Raw genomic sequence first — 6,065 nt, 5'->3', positions numbered from 1 at the left:
CTGTTTAGCCTTAGTTGTAGAAGAAAGTCTTCACCAGGAATGCATGGAACAGCTTATTTCCAGTCGAGTCCACGGCAGGTTTTACGCCATATTTAGCTTCCCAACATCTAGACCGATACTGTTAGGGACCTCCATGGCCGAGTGGTTCAGGTCGCTGACTTCAAATCACTTGTCCCTCACCAATGTGGGTTCGAGCTCTGCTCGGGCTTTGAATTCGTCATGTGAGGAAGCCATCCAGCTGGCTTACAGAAGGTCGGTGGTTCTACCCAGGTCTTCCTCCACCATCAAAAGCTGGGAAATCACCTATAATTGTGTCGGTGTGACTTTAAATTCAACAAAAAAAAGAAAAGACCGATACTACTGGAAGCAATACCAGTTTCAGTAGAGCACTAGTTGAGATATCAGCTGTGGCCGGGCATCGTTGGCATTATAGTCTAGCTTGCTAACCACTGCGCTACTAACACACTGTCATCTCTTACACATTTGTTTGTTTGTTTTGGGTTTAACGCCGTTTTTCAACAGTATTTCAGTCATATAACGGCGGGAAGTTAACCTAACCAATGTTCCTGGATTCTGTACCAGTACAAACCTGTTCTCCACAAGTAACTGCCAACTTCCCCACATGAATCAGAGGTGGAGGATTAATGATATCAGATACAATGTAGTTTATCAAATAGTCACGGAGAACGTATACGCCCAGCCCGAGGATCGAACTCACTACCCCGCGATCCGTAGACTGAGCTAAGCGGGCGGGTTCTCTTACACACATTTAGTAGTCCTAATGAAGATGCTCAACTGTACCGAACTTTCTTCACTCCAGTTTTACCTGTCCTCAGTGTTCCTTGTCTTGCTAATATGTACATCATACATATACGAGGGGTATTCAATAAAAACAACGCGTAAAAGTGCTCTCATTTCTTCAAGTGTCAAAAATTAATGAACCTGCTATAAAATGTAGATTAGGGAACACTTAGTTGATATAACAAAACTATACTTAAGTTTTCTTCGGATAAATAATAAGTAAACGCTAGTTTCCATGGTAACGTCGTGACTTCATCCAGTCCAATTTTGTCTTTTTCTATTTTACATGCGCTAAAACATTAGTTGTCACTTACCAAATTATAAATGTGACATCATTAAAATGTTTGGCAGGCATATTGTATTGGTCATCGCTTGAAAATCAGTGTTGAACGGAGACTTGAGAAAATATTTTCTGTTTTGAATCGAAAATCAAGGAAAGAGACAAATGGTTTAAGGGTCAATGTTGAATCCTGAAGAAAACAGAATATGAAAAATAACGTTCAGTCACGTTTAATTATGGTGGCATATTTCTGCCACGAGATAGCTAGGTACCTATCACGATAATATTGTAAACTTTCTAAGAAATTTGTGCATTTTTTCTGAAAACATTTCAGCAAAATATAATATTTTTAGATATTTTATTTGTATCCTGAAAATATATTAACGCAAAATTTCGCGGTATTGCTTGAAACTGCCACGAGATGCTTGGTAGGTATCACGATAATATTCTAAACTATCAAGAAAAGTAGTGCGTTTTTCTAAAAACATTATCGCAATAAATTATTGTTTTCAAGATATGTTTCTTTTTTTATTTCCAGGAAACTTAAGGCTATTGAGATAAAGTTTTCAGAAAAGTTCGACTGAATATCAAGCTAATTGCTGAAGGTATCGAGATAGCTATCTTGCAGATAAATGGCAACTGCGGGCACTTATGCAAGAAATATCGAGATACTGATGTAAATTATCGCAATAATATTTCTTAATTTGACCTACTGACCTTGTTGATGACCCAAGATGACGTGTGTGTGTTCGGGTTTAACGTCTTTTTCAACAATTTTTCAGTCATATAAACGACGGTGTCTCCTTGTAGCAATGCCCAACATTATAGTGCTGCCTCACTGGAATATCACGCCGTAGACACGTGGCATGATACCCCACCCAGTCACATTATACTGACACCGGGCTGACCAGTCCTAGCACTATCCTCTTAATGCTGAGCGCCAAGCGAGGAAGCTACTAGTACCATTTTTACGTCTTTGGTATGACATGGTTTTGAATTTGACCTAGACATCTCATAGACAATATATCATGTAGAAAATGTAGATATTATAAAAAATAAACTATTATTTGACCTAGAAACATGGTTTCTGATCCCTAATGACCTAGTTCCAACCCAACCTTAATTTAAGAATGATCAGTTTTATGATCAGGTCCGAGTAGCTGGTGGAAAATGTGACCTAAATTAGATTATAACTTTCCTTTGATTTGACCCAGTAACCTAGTTGTTAACACTAGATGACTCAGTTTTGAAAATGGCCTAGGTTTCATTATGCTAATCATTCTGATCATGTTTTAAAATGTGGCCACTACAGTATCAACAAAGTTTTCCTATGGTTTGATCTAGTAACCTACCTATTGACACCACATGGCTCTACACAGACCTTACCTTTACTAAGTACAAACACTCGGGTCAGGTGTCATGTATATCTAGTAGAAAATGTGACTTCTGGAGTGTAGAAATGTTTTTGGCTGGTATGATGGTGACCTAGTTTTAGACCTTACATTTCTCCATTTTGATAGTTATATAGATTTTACTAAGATAAACCTTTTGACAAGGTTTCTTTTTAACAAGAGCTGTCACAAGAGACAGCGCGCTTGACTATTTCGATGCTGGATAGTGAAATTGGGCACATCTGGAAGATGTGTTTAATGACTCCATGCAGATGGAGATATTGGCTTATCAATAGTATTAGGTAATAACAGAAAGAAATATAAAGTGTATCAAAACATATAAATAAGTATAAAAGGGACATAATTCATTTCTGCAATGGTAATGCATCATGTGTCATATCATGTGACTAATAATATGGAATAACTATTTTAAGTTTGAATCAAATCTATTTAGTAATAACTGAGATAGACCAAAAGTGCATCTCAACTTGAACCTGAAATTCTAAGTAAAAAGAGGGCATAACTCATAACATATTGGTGCCAGCACAGTGAACCTTGTGTCATATGGTGTAGGTGATGATGTGGAATAACTAACTTTAAGTTTAAACCAAATCCATTTAGCAACAGCAGAGATCATAATGGTGAAAAAGCATCAAAATTAAACTGAAATTCTAACCAACAAGAGGGCATAATTCATGAAATATTTTTGCAGGAGTTATGGCCCTTGTATCATATGATGTGAGTGATGGTGTGGAACAACTATTTTAAGTTTGAATCAAATCCATTTTGGTAATGATAAGAGTTAGAGTGAAAGTGCATCAATGGAATTTTATGTAAAAAGGGGGATAATTCATTAAATATTGGTGCCAGAGTTATGGCCCTTGTGTCAAATGATGTTGTTGATGATGCGGAACAACTATTTTAAGTTTGAATCAAATCCATTTAGTATTAACTGAGATAGAGTGAATTCGAAAGTGCATCAAAACTTTAACCTGAAATTCTAAGTAAAAAGGGGCATAACTCATGAACAAGAGCTGTCACTATTGGTGAAAAATGCCCCCAAAGCGTGCCTAAGAATGCTACAGTTATCTGTGCAAAATATGCCTGAATAGTTTAGGTATGAATCATTTTGTGACCTTGACCTTGATCTGAGAGACCTTGGTCTTAAGTGTGACACATCTCAATATGGTCAACATTTGTGTCAAATTATTTTCAAATCCCTTGATAAATGGCAGAGTTATGGACCAGACAAGAAACAGACCATGTTAACCTTTGGCTTCTAAGTGTGACCTTGACCTTGGAGCTAGGGGTCTGAGTCTTGGGCATGACACGTCATCTCATTATAGGGAACATTTATGCCAAGTAATTTTAAAATCCCTTCATCAATGGCAGAGTTATGGACCGGAAAAGAAACAGACTATGTTAACCTTTGACTTCTTAGTGTGACCTTGACCTTAGAGCTAGGGTTCTGGGTCTTGTGCATGACATGTCGTCTCATTATGGGGAACATTTATGCCAAGCTATTTCAAAATCCCTTGACAAATGGACAAGAAACAAACCATGTTAACCTTTGACTTCTAAGAGTGACCTTGACTTTGGAGCTAGGGGTCTGGGTCTCATTATGGTAAACATTTATGCCAATCTATTTCAAAATCCCTTCATAGATGGCAGAGTTACAGCCCAGAAGAGAATTTACAGGGACACATGGACGGACGGACGTACAGTGCGATTTTAATATACCAACCTTCAGGGACATAAAAATTGGTGTCAGAGTTATAGACCTTGTGTCATATGATGTGAATGATGATGTGGAACAACTATTTTAAGTTTGAATCAAATCCATTTAGTAATAACTGCAATATAGTGAAAATGCATCAAAATTAACCTTAAATTCTAAGTAAAAAGGGGGCATAATTCATAAAATATTGCGAAAAGTTATGGCTTTTTGTTCCAAATGATGTGGGTGATGATGAGGAACAACTGTTTTAAGTTTAAAACAAATCCATCAAGTAATTACTGAGATTAAGAGTGCATCAAAACTTTAACCAAGGTGCGGACATGGAAAAAAGCCGACTCCGAGTCGAGTAGGACAGCTCTTCATACTTCGTATAGCCAAGCTAATAATTACAAAAATGTAAACTCTGGTGAACTAACAAAGTTTTCTACGATTAGGCCTAGTTCCCTCACATCTGATGTCTTAATGTTTGTTAAAGGTGTGTTTTCTATGATTTTACATAGTATCCTTGGTTCATGACCCATGTCTATTTAATGCACAAGATTTTATGAAGGTTAACAGTTTGACCCAGTCTCATTAAGATTGGGTACAATTTGTAACTTCTAGTGTGTTAACAGTAAATTTGTTAAGCACAGATGTCATACAGAGGGCAATCACAGCTCCTCTTCAACACTTCCATCTTTAATGGTAGCCAAGGATAGGAAGCTGGGTTGCCTCACACAACCACCAGAGCAAGGATGAGATGAAGGGATGTAATCTGAAGACATTACCTTAACCACTTGCTGACAAAGGCCTGTCTACAACACAAGTACAATAACTGGTGTACTATTATGGCAGTAATTACTGGTGCAGTATGCACCATTACATGTCTGCAATAAATTGATAGAATGTACTCATAGCTATGTTTAAGTGTGTCAAAATTTTCATAGAAAAATGTCAAAAAAAAAGTTATGGGACTAGTCTAGAAACTTTTTGAACACCCCTCATATATACTTTTTTTTAAAGAATGTCATTAACAAGTAAATGGATGACTGTTTTTGACCACAAGGTAACAGTTCATGTTTTATTGACCAAATAGTTCGTTTTATTGACCAAATATGGTAAAAGTAGTTCTGTGTTCAGCAGACATAATTGTAAATCAAAGGCCTGAATGGCCTGAGTCGGCTAATGATTGATGTACTGACAGTATAGTCTACCAGTTTCAGTTTGTTTTTAGTTTTTTTCTTAAAATTTCATAACACAGCTCGATATTTACCCAAAATATTATATCCGGATACGATTACACTTTTCTCCAGTTTGAACAATATATTTTACAAATTGTGATGATACGAAGACATTTAGCAGCAATTGGCAGTATCTGACATTGAAGTTTACGGTTAAATTACCTCTTATTTAAATCTTTTCATAAAAAAGTTGTTTCGTTTCGCCAAACATAGACGATCTACTTTCGATTTCAAAAACTACAAGAAAATACAATTTAATGTTTCGCCGATTTGTTTATTTCTCGAAAAATAAGAATTAAAATCATTTTTAATATCAATAGTAACTAAACAAACCAGTAAGAGCTTCTTCTTCCGATAATTTATCCGTTTACTGACTGCAAAATTCAACCCACGCAAAGTTTATAGAAATCATACGATGCGTGTTTACGTTCAATGTGGGAGAATTAAGCCTGATCGGCTATGTTACCTAACGCATCCAGACGATTCAGATTTTTTTAAAAAGCATTGTGTGCGTTTCTGTAATTTATATACGTTTTTATACGCTTAGAAATTATTAGACATGCGTATTTGCATTATTTCTATACGTAATTTATGCTAATACGCATCTTATCTGGAGCCCTGCTGAACTATTTTTT

The sequence above is a fragment of the Mercenaria mercenaria genome, chromosome 7, assembly GCF_021730395.1.
Source record: "Mercenaria mercenaria strain notata chromosome 7, MADL_Memer_1, whole genome shotgun sequence".
Classification (NCBI taxonomy): domain Eukaryota; kingdom Metazoa; phylum Mollusca; class Bivalvia; order Venerida; family Veneridae; genus Mercenaria; species Mercenaria mercenaria.
This window is presented reverse-complemented; position numbering follows the sequence as displayed.